Consider the following 14,891-nt stretch of genomic DNA (forward strand, 5'->3'; position numbering starts at 1 on the left):
ATTCTATCTCCCTATGGTCTTTCATTGGTATCAGAGCTTAGGGAGGAGGAGCCATGGAGGAGGGGGGAAGGAGATCAATTGCATGAGTTATGCATGATCTGTCTCTTCTCTCTCTCTCTCTCTCTCTTGATTGAAGAATAAGGCAACCCTCTCTCTCTCTCTCACTCTCTCTCGTAAGTGGCTGTGGAGGAGCTTGAAAGATTCAACAACAAAAACCGTGGGCAAGAGGGCTTAGCAGAGGAGGCGGGTGAAGCTTTTAAGAAGAAGGGCATGTGTAGGCCCACTTACAAGGGGGGAGGGGTGAGAATTGACCTTCATAGAATCGAGTGCTCTCTCCCTCTGTGTGCTTGCAACAGATAGAGCACTGCTTTTTGTCACATGACCGTCGGCAGGGGACCATCTCAGGGCAGCGGGTGAAGGATTTCCCCATCGGTGCAGAAGTTGCAATCGCTGCTGCTCAGTCAATTGTTTTTTTTTTTTGTCCACAAGAGGCCACCCAAGGAGAGGGCCATTTAGTAAAAAAATTGTTAAGGGAGCGTACCCACCCTGGGCACACCCCCCCCCCGCCCCCTCATTTGATGCATGTGCTTCGCAGCAGTCCGCGAGCAACTCCTCGATGCCCATGTTCTTGTAGATCTCTGCTGTGGTACACTGCATGTAATTTGTGGCCGTTCAAGCAATTACTCATCATGAATTGGTTTGCCAATTGATGATACGCTGATTTGCATACGAGTCAACTTGGGTTTTTCACCTTCTCGACGACCATGGCCCTTTGCTCCGATTCCAAGAATTGCAATAGTAGAGGTGTCAGTATTGCATGCAAATGGAAAGCAGGGCATTCGATAGAAGTACTTAATGAGGTATGAAGTTTCCTTCTTGCTAAGCATGTGCGTGTTCTCTATAGCATGCAAAAGGCGTGTGTACTGCCATCCTAGTTCTTCTCTAATTGTACAATTTAAGTGTTTGCAACGACTAGTCAAGCACGACTTGACTTTGCACAGATTGGCAAATTTGGGGTTCCACATGCACAGATGCATTGTTATTTTTCCGTTTGTACAACATTTACGGAAAGCAAGGCTTGCATTGAGTTATGAGCATCGACAAGGGGGTTTCATTGCCTGTCGGAATCCATGGCTATGAGTCAGACGGGGCATTTATGCCACAATCGACAATGAGCATGGCTCTCTCACAGGTTGATCCAGTCCATCACTAAGCATGTTACAGTGTACAATTTTGAACTAATCTTGCAAAGGTTTTTATCATGCCAACTTGATAAGTAGTGGTTGATTTGGTGCAATCCGATAGTTACCCTTCTTTAGCTATCTCTTTTTGTATTGGTTAATTTACGGATTTTCAATCAGATGTACGCTTTGGCAAGGCCGCTTTTTTTTGAATGCTCGACTAGGTCGACTTTCTTTTGCTAGGACATTGTACATGGGCAAGAGTATCTGTTTGCTATGAGCATTCATTATCAGTTTTGTGTCTTCTTATTGCTAGACTTCTAGGAAGCAAGGCTTCACTCTAAGACATACAACATAGGAGTTTTCGATGTTCGAAATATGCTATCAACATACGAACTTGGGAGTCTTTGCAACATGTCAGCCTATTTTTTCATTGGCGATCGAGTAAACCAAGCCAAGAAGGCATGAGCGGGACATCCGACAACTCTCAAGTTATTCGCATATATGGCTATGAGCCGGATTCGAGCACACTACCAGAAACCTACCCACAAGTGGGCAACAAGGTTAGTCAATTCCAAGTTATGTTTGTTTTTGTTTATGTTTTACTTTTCATTCTGGAAAAGACCTCTCTGATGTGCCAAGCAAAGTGCTTGGGCAACCTCCATACAAAGTAATTGTATAAAGCAAAGTGCTTTGCCTGTCTTCATGTGAAGCACGGCTTCTCTATGTGCCATAGTATTATCGATTGACTTTGGATCAATGATAATGGCACACATATCTGACACTTTGTGGATATAAGCTCATAGTTTATGCAACAACGCACTGTGATGCATCCATGCCAATGTCATCGTGCAAGGCACATATACCAAGGGCTCACATGGTTGAGACCGTCATTGACGCTAACGGCTTACTATTCTATTTTTTGCTATGTATCCACACCGTAGTAGTCTGTTGGACGTACACTCCATCATTGTATACGCTTCCGCTATAACACTAAATACTCTGTCAAGGACAAGGTAAGTAACTGATATCTTAAAACATTTTTTATGTTATTTATAGGCAAAGTGCCGCATTTCAAGTGACCTTGATACAGTCACAGTCACATACAAGGATAGTGCATCCCGATGTGACTTATGGTACCTCTCTCTACGTGGGCGTGGTACACATACACAGTTGTACGCTTATAGGATACGCTAAGCCACAGACATGGTCTGCACGGGATCATATGCATGGGGCATACAATACGTTTGAATAAGGGGTTTTCCTCAGCCCAGCATTCTCTCACTCTCTCTCTCTCTCTCTACCCAACTTCTATGCGGGAAAGGTGTAACTAGAAATGATTTTATTGAAATCTTTCTATGTCAATATGGTAACAAGAAGTGCTACAAGCCAACAGGAAAGGCTACGAGCTAGCAGGAAGGGCTAAGAGCGATCTATTCCACATATTTTGGCATGGCTAAAAGCCATCTGTTTGTAGTCCATTAGTGATGGAACAATTCTATTTTGTTGAGTACCCATCGATTTTAATGGACAAGCAAGAGTCTTCCCATTAGCAAATTATGGGGCATTCTTTTCAAGCTACACACTTTATGTGTGAAACGTCAACTTGAGTTGTGAAACTCGTAAGGGATTATCTCTACCAAGGTGTATAGATGACGCCAGCATTTTCGACAACACGACTGTTCACGAAAAACCAAGATCATGGATTTTTTGGTGTGAACAAGATTTAGTTGTGATTACAACTCCAAATTCAGTGGAGTTTACATTAGCACTAAGAGTGCCTATATGAGTCACCTTTGGGGTACGACCCAGTGAGTGACTACTATATCACTTAGTATGGGTTGATGGTCAAATTTTGGAACCTTAACACTTGAATTTTCAAGGAAAGAAGTCCCCAAACTGCCAAGGGGTAGTGGATATAAAGTAATGAAATGCCAGCAAACCCAAGGGGGTCATGAACAAGGCCAAGGGCTGTGGCTGCTCATTGGGTAGTTTTCATGCAACGTTTAACCAAGAGGTTTGGCAATGTTGCTTTAAACCAAGGGGTCTCAATTGCAAAGGCAACAGCCAAGGTTACATGTTCAATACTTCTTGCATTTCACTAATTTTCAATTAGTGTTCCTAGGCCTTTGCAGGCGAAATATTTGGGCAGGTGCCTTTCGCTACAAATAAGTGAAAACTATGTTCAACCTCCAGGTACGCATCTGATTTGGTTTGTTTCTTTTTTATTGCTTTTCTATGTAGAATGAATGAACTATGTTTTCATCCATTTTTGCTCTTAAGAGAAATGACACGGTCATCTAAGAGACAAGCAGTTTGGTATGTAGTGTCCAACATAAGTTCCTGCATTATGCAGTTGCAGACCCACTTGTCGGGTTTATTTGGCACATGTTGTCACATAGGATACAACATGGTCTAGGGACTCCAAGAGTTCGGTTTAGCCAGTGTGGAGCAAGACTAATGAGGGTCCCTCTTATTGCCATTGTAGAGTGTCTGCAGTTACCTCCACACACAAGTACATCTTGTACTTGTAGGATGTTCTTTTTTCAGACATCCTTTGTGGAAATATATTCCACATGTGGCGAATATGAGTAGTCTCTGGGACTGACACTGGCACCCACTATTTCACGTATGTGTCACGACAAAGTCCCTAAGTGTTGGTCAAATCTGTTTTCAAGACCATTTTTAGCACGACGTATCAGGAGCAATTTCCGTGGCCAAAAAATTGTCGGATACTTAGAATGGCTTGTTCAAGTACAAGTATTTCTAAACAGCATTACAGATGGTTGTTTATACATATCGCAAGGCTCTGAGTTGTTAATGAAAAAGTTTCATTGTTTATCCCTAGAAGTGATTAATGTTTCACCTTCTATTATGGTTCAAACATTTTAGCACGGCTTGCAAATGATTAAAGCGGACATTATTTAGTTTCTTTTCCTAACTATTTACATTCCTCTTTAATGTGTGCTACGAGCATCACATTCGCCATAAGTATTGGTAAAGATAATCATGGATATACAGGTTCGGATCTGTTTTCTGCTAAATGCATGCACACTAGGTGTTATGGGCCCTAGTGTTTAGCAAAGGCTGATTTGGAGCGGCATGCATATTCATCACATCCATTGCTTATGAAGCATTTTGCACTCTATGTGCAATATCTCTATGAGATTACTTTTGGATCTACTAATCACCAATAGAGGTCATGGCTCGGTTTTGGTTTTTGTGGATTTTTCAAGTTAACCACGATGGTTATTTCGATCATTGTTGATTCCTCAACAATGTTATACGATATTGTGATTCTCGTTTACCAGTCATCTGGGAAGACTGTCTGTAAACCGTGGGGGAAACACACCTCAATAGTGTCAGTTATCCAAGGGGATAGGCAGATTAAAATGTAATCTTGGGCTAAAGGATATGCAACATGCGTACATTAGCACCAAGCAATTCAATTAATAAGCATTTATTTCTCTACTTGGACTTTACTTACCATCAGTTAAAGCATGTTTGCGACTAGGTTTAGTCTCTTCATGTATAAGTCAGGTTCTCAACCTTGAACACTAGTTATGGTGGGGTCGTTTAATGATGAAATTTGAGAACAAGTCAAAGATTTCCACTTGGCTGATGAGATATGTCAGCAAGTTATCTTCATGGAAAGTGAAAAGTGGTACTCCTTCAGGTACATCTTTGTTGTGATAACTCGTTTAGCATGCTCATGTGCGTTCTAAACGGAGTCTACACACTATGATTGGATTGGAACCGGTAACACAAGATGGTTGCAAATGGACAACAATGTGCAAAATCAAGATGTTATTCTTGATTACATTGAACCTCCTACTGCACCATGTTTTGATCAAACAAATAGCTGGATCCATGAGGGATACCACTGTGGAAAAACATTAGTGTTGTTATGAAGATCCTATCACTTCTATTTTTGCGGACGAAAACGCTTCTCCAAGGGGGGAGTAATGTCATGCCAAGGGTAGGACTATAGGAGACACGGCTCTGGCCAAGGGTAGATGTATATACATGCGGTACAGTGGCTATATATAGCTATGAGCCAGAGGGCCAAGGGCCTATATATAGGTGTGGTTGGGTGGTTATTGGCATGTCTATCTCCCTATGGTCTTTCATTCATAGAAGGGCTCAAGAATGAACACCTCAATAAGGATTTACATTTGAAAAAGTGTATGACTCTAGACGAGGTTACGAAGGAAACCATTTGATGGGAGGAAAGGAGAACACACTCGAAACCCAAACAGACTGCCTCTCTATAGCCGAGGATAATCACTACACCCCAATCCACTAGAGTTGACCTTCAAAACTCACACAAATGACAACAGTCAACGCCAGTCTGCCCGTTTACAATCCTGCAGCAACACACACCACTCTCTCTTTCTCTCTCACACATATAGAGGCCCGGGGAGGCACACACATCTCTAACACTAGCACCATACGGATGGAACAGAGCAAAGAGAGGAAGGGGGAAAAAGGGAAGAAACGGCACCACGAACCGACATGGTTTGCTTCAATTGTGGCAAAAAAACATCATCTACAACACCATCAAAACTTGCTACAATCGGCTCGGCATGGAAACCTCAAGCAACAAAAAAAATTTGGCAATTTTGACTTCACTGCTTCTGCACCTCTCCTCGCTGAGGGCACGGCAAAAAACCCCTCTTTGATGACACCTCTACTCCTTAAACACCCCTCCAAGCTTGCCTTTGCCAAAGACAAAAAGCCCACATGAGCTCTCTCAGTTCCTCCCAAAGAAGCTCTCTGGCAGCTCCTTGTTGAGCCCCCTTTGTGCAAAGAAATCCGGCCCCTCCTTCTCGGAGAGCCCCCTTCACCTCCTTCTTGGCTCCTCCAAAAAGAGCTACCCGAAAGTTGTCTGAAACTGGGCCTTCAGGGCGTGGGAAAGCCTCCCTTTTAGTTCCCCACTTATTTTTGGCTAGTCCTGCATGGAAAGCCTTGCTTTGCTATTTTGGGTCCGGCTTTCTTGAGCCCCAAGCATTCACATGAACAACCCCTCCAAGTGGGGCACTGACGGTGCCGTCGGTGCTCCCTATCTCTCTCTCAAAAAGGTTTTGCCCCAAGGGTGTGTGAACCCGGCCTCTTCGGCCTGCCACGTAAAGAACTAAACTCACCAGCGGGTGTTACCCCTCAGCTGCCTACGAGCGCCACCAACTTGCCAAAACCACCTAGAGCCGCTCGCGGCAGCGTTGCAGTGCCACAACCATAGCCACATAGTGCCCAAGCTCTCCACGCTCTTTTGATGCTTCAAATGGGGGCCGCTCGTAGCATATATACCCTCCTTGCATCTGGTGTCCTTGCACATGTGGGATTACCCATGGGCCACATGGCAGCCCCATGTTGAATCCCCCCAAGGCCCTCAAGCTCACAAAAATCCTTAAAAAAAAAAACCCTTTAAATTTTTTTTCCCTGCAACTTCACCCCCTTGCCAACTTTTGTACAGGGCTCCAATTCTTGGGATGCAAAACCATGCCTGCAGATCCTGTTCCCGACCACGACTCGCACAAGCCTTAATGTATTTTGACCTTTCCAGGCCTGTCAACCATTGGTCCCCAAATTGACAAAAACATCTGGCATCGCATCGTCATCATCTAGCATCAACTTTAATGAGCCATATCTCACTGTCTAGGCATCCGATCGAGGAGCCGTCACTTCCTACTGACTCAATGCAATGCATATAATGCTCTAGACCACCTCCAAGTTCTAAAAAACACCTGATGGCATGCCTCTCAAGGCGGCCAACCGGCACAAACTTGGCCCCCAACAAAACTTTGTGTGCTAATAACTTGACATCCAAGCTCCGATTGTTGATATGAAAAGACCAGTAGGCTCCATAAGTCAAGCACTACACATCCATAGCTCCAAACTAGCTCGGACTACCTGGCATCACTCGGCCTATCATCTCGCATCTGCAATCACTTTCAACTTCAATCTGCCATAACTTGGGCGTCGTGGCTCCATTTGATGAGCCATGTGGACCTGCTCCTTCAACACTTCAAGCTCTACATATCCAAGCCAAGAACAAGCACCTCGGACATTCTTCACTTGCCACCATGTCAGGCCCTATCTGGAGCCCATATGGTCTTAAAAACCACCTAAAGCGTACATCTCCACTGACACTTGCCTACCCAGGCTCTTCCCATCTGCTCTAGCCCTTTGCCATGCATCTATAAGCATACACATCACTGCCTGTGCCCTCTGCTAGGGTTGGCACACTTTGGCTCCACCACCGTCTACTTAGTGGACAAGTGCCAACTAGTCTTGCTTGGTGGGCCTTGCTATACAACATCTATAGAATATAATAGGACATATACAAATTACATTTAGAATCTAGCACTGAAAAGAACAAGAGCATGAATAATTTGGCAAGGACGACACTGCATGAAAGGGATACACATTTAAAAACTTCTATAAAATTTATAGGAGGAGACAAAGTTAAGTGCATCAATTATTAGAGATTATAGGGATGGTTATAGTTGAGATTATATCCAAGAAAATTTCTACTGTTATGTCTGTTGATGAATGCTTTTTCTAGTATGCGTGCTACATGTAAATCCTTGCAAGCAAAAAGTATTTCAAAATTTTCATCAAATGGTTGGTAGCATAGAACATTGGCTCGTATTTTTGAAGGTGGATGTTGAGTGTGTTTTGCCTTTATTTCTTTGTAGTTGTTTGTGTTTTGAGTTTCTTCTTTTGTAGTTATTCTCGGTACTATGAATGAGGATATTGATACATGTAACTACACCTTCTGTGTTTTGTGTTATGGAACCAACAATGCATGTTGCACCATTTGCTGCACCAATTGTCAAGTCGATGTTTTCAGTGATCATGCAGCGCACACCAAGTGTGATCGAATCCAACTCGTTGAAGGTAGGGTCTAGGAGCCACTACTCAAGGACATTTATGTTACCCACGTTTGCCTTCATTTCAACTTTTGTAATGTCAGTTTGATTGTAAAACTTATTCAAGGCAAGGTTATAATAGTGTTGGACGTCTGATCTATGAGTATAAATTATCATAGTAGAGTTGTTGATGTAGTCATGCACATGCACTTCATCTATAATACATGCACCCAAGGTACAATTGATCTCAACTACGACTGGTTTTATTTCACAAATAATTGTCAAGAACTAAAGCAGTTTAAGGTCCGTTGCATGTCTTACAGAGCATGACATCTTGTAGAAAGTTGTGTGTAGCCAATGGACTGAGCTTGTGATATGGAATGTGTTACAAAGATCTCATGCGTGACTACAAACTGGGGGAGTTGGGCAAGATCACCGAGCAAGAGAATACACTTGTTGCTGAAGGGATCTACCAATGTACTATGCGTTACATTATATTTTCTCTTACGATAAGGTCAAAAGTCGTTTGGGTTAACATGGAAGCTCGTCTATAATTATTATATCTTCCTCTTTTATGTCCAAATATCACTTATCGATCTCATGAATAGAGATGGGATATCTTGAACTGGTAATGGAATGTTGATGCAAAGCTGATAAGTCTTGTTGTCGCTGCTCCAATGGCAAAGCGCCCAACAATAATATAGAAGCGAGGCCAGTAGGAGTGTCTATTTCATTTGTCTGTTGACCTCGTTTATCGCTGTGTATGTGAGGTATGCCACCACGCAGGAGGGACACATAATTTCTAGATTGTGAGCAAAGATGTCACATTGCATGCTCCAGTCTTTATACAATGCAGTAATTTCAAACTATGACCTAGCATGAGGATGGTAAGCTAGTTTCAAGCTGGCCATAGTTTGCTCCCTAGCTTATTGGTGCTTGGACTGTAATCTTCTAGGTCTTGAGAACTTCATATTGACACCTAGTATGGGAGAAACAAGGACATATATAGTATGGCATCAATTATTTAGACACCTAGTATGGTATCAATTATTTAGAGCTAAACTAAAGATGCACAAGGTGAATTCACTACTGTGATACAGCACATGCATTCACTACTTGTTTATTCAGTGTAATACATCACATGCATTGGCTAGCAACCATATGCAAAGAGTTGTGTGTGTGACTAACATGTATAGATGTTGATCGACATCGAGTGTATAGCTCTGAAAACGAGATCTAAATAAAACGAAGCAAAGGAAGTAATGTGGAAAATTCTAAAACAAGTAAATAAATAAAGAATGAATAAACTGAACAATCAATGAGGTGCTTTACTGACTTGCAATGTTGTAATGCTACTTTTCAATTGTCCAATCTACAAGCCTATATTTAAGTCAAGCTACAAAAAAGCAATGTGAATAGTTAAACATATCGTCTTGCAATGAAACATCACAAACTAAAAGTGCAAAGTATATAGTGCACGTCATATAGAGGTGCCATACAAAAGTATGGTGAAGAGCTGTCACTGTGGTCTCTCCAAAAAGTTATAAGAAACGGAAGCCGTGCCCTCCCCCGTAGCGTTTATGTGTTGCACTTGGCAAACACATGTGCATGGGGAATTAGATGCAAATAATGGACCTTGCAGTGTTGTCGAGCTAGAGTCGCGCTTGTACAATTAGAACATAAAGTGTTGTGGATATATATGTCCTCTCTACCATACACAAAACACGTAGATGTAACTTTATGTTTTATGTCCTCTCATCAATATTACCTTCTGTGTGTGTGTGTGTGTGTGGTGTGTAAGTTGCTTAGGTCATCAATTATGTCTTCTTGCCTCCTTGCTAACTAACTTGCGTTATGTATTGTGCTTCCTAACTGCAGATGATAATGGATATCTTGAGGTTGGTGTCCCTATAATGGAAGGCATCATATTCAGTCCGCTCATCAATAATCCAAACGCACATTTGAAGAACTACTATTACGTGACACTCATGGGAATTAATACAGGTGGCGTTCCGCTCAATATCATTCACCTTCAAAACAAAGCCAAAAAGTGGCAGGGACGTTGTCATATTTAGCAATTATGAAGCCCATACTACCTTTCATTTAGCTGCCTACTAGGCATTGTGGCAAGCTATGACCAACTAAAACTTGTAAATGCCCCATTATACTTCTCTATACATCAACATGTGGTTCAAGGCAACGTGACGCCGAATTTGTCAGTCCATTTGATGTATGTTATTTCCAAGGGGTTTGAATTAGGGTTTCAATCAAGTAGCAATTCTCTTCAACACCGCCCGAAGGTGAGGGCATAATGGGTGTGTTTTTGTGGCCATAGAGATGGTATACTCAAGATTATTAGCAACATCTAAAAGATCTATTGATACCTTTGACAATGATCTAACTTTCAAGAGTAATGGATTTGTTTTCTGCATTGAGCGTCTGCTTAGTTTCCAATTATTTGCACTAGTTACTAAGCCTTGTTTCTGGTCACACGCAAATAATTAAGTCTACTTATGTTCTTTGACTATTCTTTTGATCCTAGTCGGCAGCGTAGACACCTGCATGATTGACTACTTGACTTTCGCTTCAATGTTGCTGCATCTCCTTGGAGCTACACATTAATCAACTCCCGCAGACACCATATTCTGTGTTGAATTGGTCATGAGAGATGTTTCTGTTTATCTGTAGATCCTTTCGAAATGATTGTATCAAATTTTCAGATAGGCTATGAAAGAAGCTGGATGAGGAGTGCGATTGAAGCCAACGGCTCATCAGCCCATGACTTGCACTTGTGGAAATATTCCCCAATTTCTTTCCCTTCACAATGAGCTGTTTGCCACTAATCCCCTCACACTCTCTGCTAAAAGTGCAAGAAGCTAGCACTGAAGCTGCTGGCTTAATTACTTCAAGGTTACATCCATCATAAGCTTTGGTGTGATCGATCTTGCTAAGCTTTTCTGCCCTTGTCCACTTTGACGTTTACTCTTTCCATTTTTTTGCCTCTCTGCTGTTTGCCACTAATCCCCTTACACTCTCTGCTAAAAGTGCAAGAATCTAGCACTGAAGCTACTGGCTTAATTACTTCAAGGTCACATCCATCATAAGCTTTGGTGTGATCGATCTTGCTAAGCTTTTCTTCCCTTGTCCACTTTGACGTTTACTCTTTTCATTTTTTTGCCTCTCTGCATCGCGAACATCATGATAGCCTCAACAAAAGAATGTGCTGAATGGGCCAGCAAAGGCAATGAGTTTTGGTGATTCGACTACAGATCAAGCCAACTGATCATCGATTGAAATCTAATATCTTCTACTTCAGTAGCACTAGTAGAACACACCTCTGCCATGGGTTGATCGCACGAAATATCTGATCTTTGAGAGTGCTCATCAGGTCGGCAAGCATCCAAAGTACTCTCTAGCTTGATGATCTACAAAATTTAACTAGGGTTGGAAAGGTCTCCGGTACTCCTTGTCGATTCTGCCCGGCTTGTTGCTACATGATCATACTGCACAAAAACTAATTGGTGTGAATCTTGAGGATTAGCCATGGGACCTATCATTTCCATGAACATTGAAGGATGGTCGAGGGCATAAGGTTGTTAAATCTGCATGAGCTATACTTGGAGTGGCATAATGCTGGCCATAACTAGTTGCACCTGTAGAAACGAGTTGAGTAAGGTAGTTGAAGCTAGACATATTGTTCAACTACCCACTGGGTCTTGTTGCACACAAAGCTGCTATGATCGCTACGCGGGGAAGGCGCAGAGGCTTCACTGCAAAAAAAGGTCGATTCCAATATGCCGATGGGGCAAATAGTGACATTGTTGACCTCCTAATGCTAGAATGAATAGGGAGGAGCTTGGCCTACAGATTCTATGCTATTGAAGAATGCTCTCGCCATGTAGACGAGGTAGGCTTTTCTTCATGGCTCTTTGCTTTCATGTGAACAGGTATAAGGTGCCAGTACAACAGCTAGCTGGGTGTTACCACTTCCAACACCATAGATGGGTGTTGCCACTCCTAGCACCATAGATCAGACAATGAGTCGAAGGCGTAGGGTCTGCGTTTGATGGTTCCATTAAATCTCTACGCGACCAAGTACTTTAAACTTTTTTCTCCATAGCTTTCTCTTGTATGACTTCATATGTGAGTAGAAGCTGCTCGATCTGCTCAAAGCATGGTTAGGGGCATTAATCAGTGTTGTAACTGGAGCTATGAAACCATGGCGGTGCAGGGAAGGAGATGCAGCAGAAGGCGAGAGAGAGAGAGAGAGAGAGAGAGAGAGAGAGAGAGAGAGAGAGAGAGAGAGAGAGAGAGAGAGAGAGAGAGAGAGAGAGAGAGAGAGAGAGAGAGAGAGAGAGAGAGAGAGAGAGAGAGAGAGAGAGAGAGAGAGAGAGAGAAATCTCGACAGAAAAAAAAACGCTACTCTATTGCTTGATTGACAACCTTACATATAGGACTTTAGGTCATGCAAACTAAAGTGCTTTGCATGCCTTTAGGAGGCATTTCCCACTGACCGGCAAAGGGCTTGAACCCAACAATCCCCCCCTCAAGCCCGAACTGGACAAGCAACTCATGATACCTCGAGTTTTTGGTATACTTGTCCACCGTGAGTTTTAGGTTTTCTCACAACCAAGGATTTTTGGTTTATTCATAACCTGGTGCTAGATCAGTAACCCCCGCTTGAACATATAGCATGTAGGTCAAAAAATTAGCTACCAAAAGTGGAGTTTTTGGTTCACTGCCAAACCTTGGGTTTAAGGTGTACCCAGTAACCTCATGAGAAGCGGACAAAATGGTACTTGAGAACAAAAATGATAAATTGGGAGGTCTTACCACTCATGGGTGGCAGTGTCTATAGCCCGTACAATTTATTTTGACTAAACAACATGAAAAGAGTTGATCTAATAAATTTCCTCATCAACAGAATATATTGGAGATTCAGTGTCTCCCTCAACCACATGAATTTGAGTTTTACCCTTTTGAAAGCACTTATTTGACGGATGATTTGTTTTACCACAGTGAACACAAGGATTCTTCTTGAAACAGTCTTTTGTCTAATGATTGTTGCGCCCACAAATGGCACAAGTTCTGGTTCCATTGAATGGTTGAGATGAAGCTGCTGTAGCAGCACATTTAGTGATTGCATATGCACTGGAACCATCAGAAGAACTGGTGGGTGACACGACATTCGAGACTGTATATGCCCTGGGAATAATAGTAGAATTGGTACTAGGTACCCTACGTTCTTCTTCCTGCAATGAATTGATGATACCATCCGAGGAGGGCAGCGGATCTTTCTCTTTTAAAATAGTAACAATCTGATGAAATTTGTCAGTCAAACTTTTTAACAAAATGGCTATGAGATCTTCTTCTGGTACTGAAGCTTCGACATAAACAAGTTGAGTTCTAATACTCTTCAGTCTATTGGCTTAAGTTGCAATATTTTCATCTTCACGCATGTGGATGGAATATAATTCCATTTTTAAAGTCATTTTTGAATACTTAGCTTTGGCATCGAAAAGCTTCTCTAACTCTATCGAGGAAGCACTTGAAGAATCGACATTGTCCAAATAATGAATAAAATCATCTTCTAAGGAGGTTAGGATAATACCAAAAGCTTGTTCGTCTTTCCTCTGTAGCTCAGCAGATAGTGCCCTTGTAACTGCAGCGGATGTGCCGGATTCGTCGGCTGCGAGAGCCTTGACCACGTTCCATAAGTTTTTCCGCATCAAATAGCCTTTAACTTTGATCTGCCAAGTGTGGAAGCCGGATCCATTGAACTTGTCGACTTTTGATGCCATATTCAATATGCAAAGGATAGCTTTATGATGTGTTGGTCAAAAATATTTCGAATCAATCGCCATTATGGTCTTTCCAATTGAGTCCGATGTACCCAAAAGGCTTCTTCTAAAAGATCTCCCTTTATATCATTAGTTCGTTGAGCTTCGTTCATAGGCTGCTGTTGCTCTGGAGGTGGTTCAAGATCCCAACAAATTATTATGACCCAATTATAAATGCCACGAAGGGTACATGTCTTAATTTGATGCAAATGTCTGCTTTTTGAATATGCACAGAAAAAATCTCTCCGGATTTCCACCTGCAATCATAAATTGTGAACAATTGAATGCCGATATCCACTTTCTTTGATCGACATGCTTGATTGCGGCTGCGGGGTGTGAATGACCTCTAGCTTAAAGAGTTTGGACCCAAAAAGAGGATGGACTCTTGATTTAAATGTGAAATTCAATAAAAAAGACAAAAGACAAAATCTGTAGCAGCGTGAACGATTTTGCGCCAAGCTTCATGCATTCATGGCGAGCTGTGGAAGCCGTTTTTTGGGTAGGAGCAGAGACGAAAAATCCCTATAAGGCAATTGCACTCCTGATGAGCCCAAAAATGAATAGTTTGATGCAGGTCGAACTTCGAATTGCCTCCTCTGCAAGCGGTTGTACCTGCACTGTGCTTGTCGAGCACCGAGGCCCAATAGGCTCTGATACCAGTTGTTGTAATTGGAGCTATGAAACCATGGCGGTGCAGGGAAGGAGATGCAGCACACACACACACACACAGAGAGAGAGAGAGAGAGAGAGAGAGAGAGAGAGAGAGAGAGAGAGAGAGAGAGAGAGAGAGAGAGAGAGAGAGAGAGAGAGAGAGAGAGAGAGAGAGAGAGAGAGAGAGAGAGAGAGAGAGAGAGAGAGAGAGAGAGAGAGAGAGAGAGAGAGAGAGAGATTTTATTATCGTCCTCGGAGGTCAAATATGACCTATGGGACCAAAGTTACATGTGATGTAGTATGTGTATGGCTGATGAGTGACTCTCGATGCTCCAAAATTATAGTGA

Source organism: Adiantum capillus-veneris, chromosome 21, assembly GCF_014529385.1.
Source record: "Adiantum capillus-veneris isolate H3 chromosome 21, ASM1452938v2, whole genome shotgun sequence".
NCBI lineage: Eukaryota > Viridiplantae > Streptophyta > Polypodiopsida > Polypodiales > Pteridaceae > Adiantum > Adiantum capillus-veneris.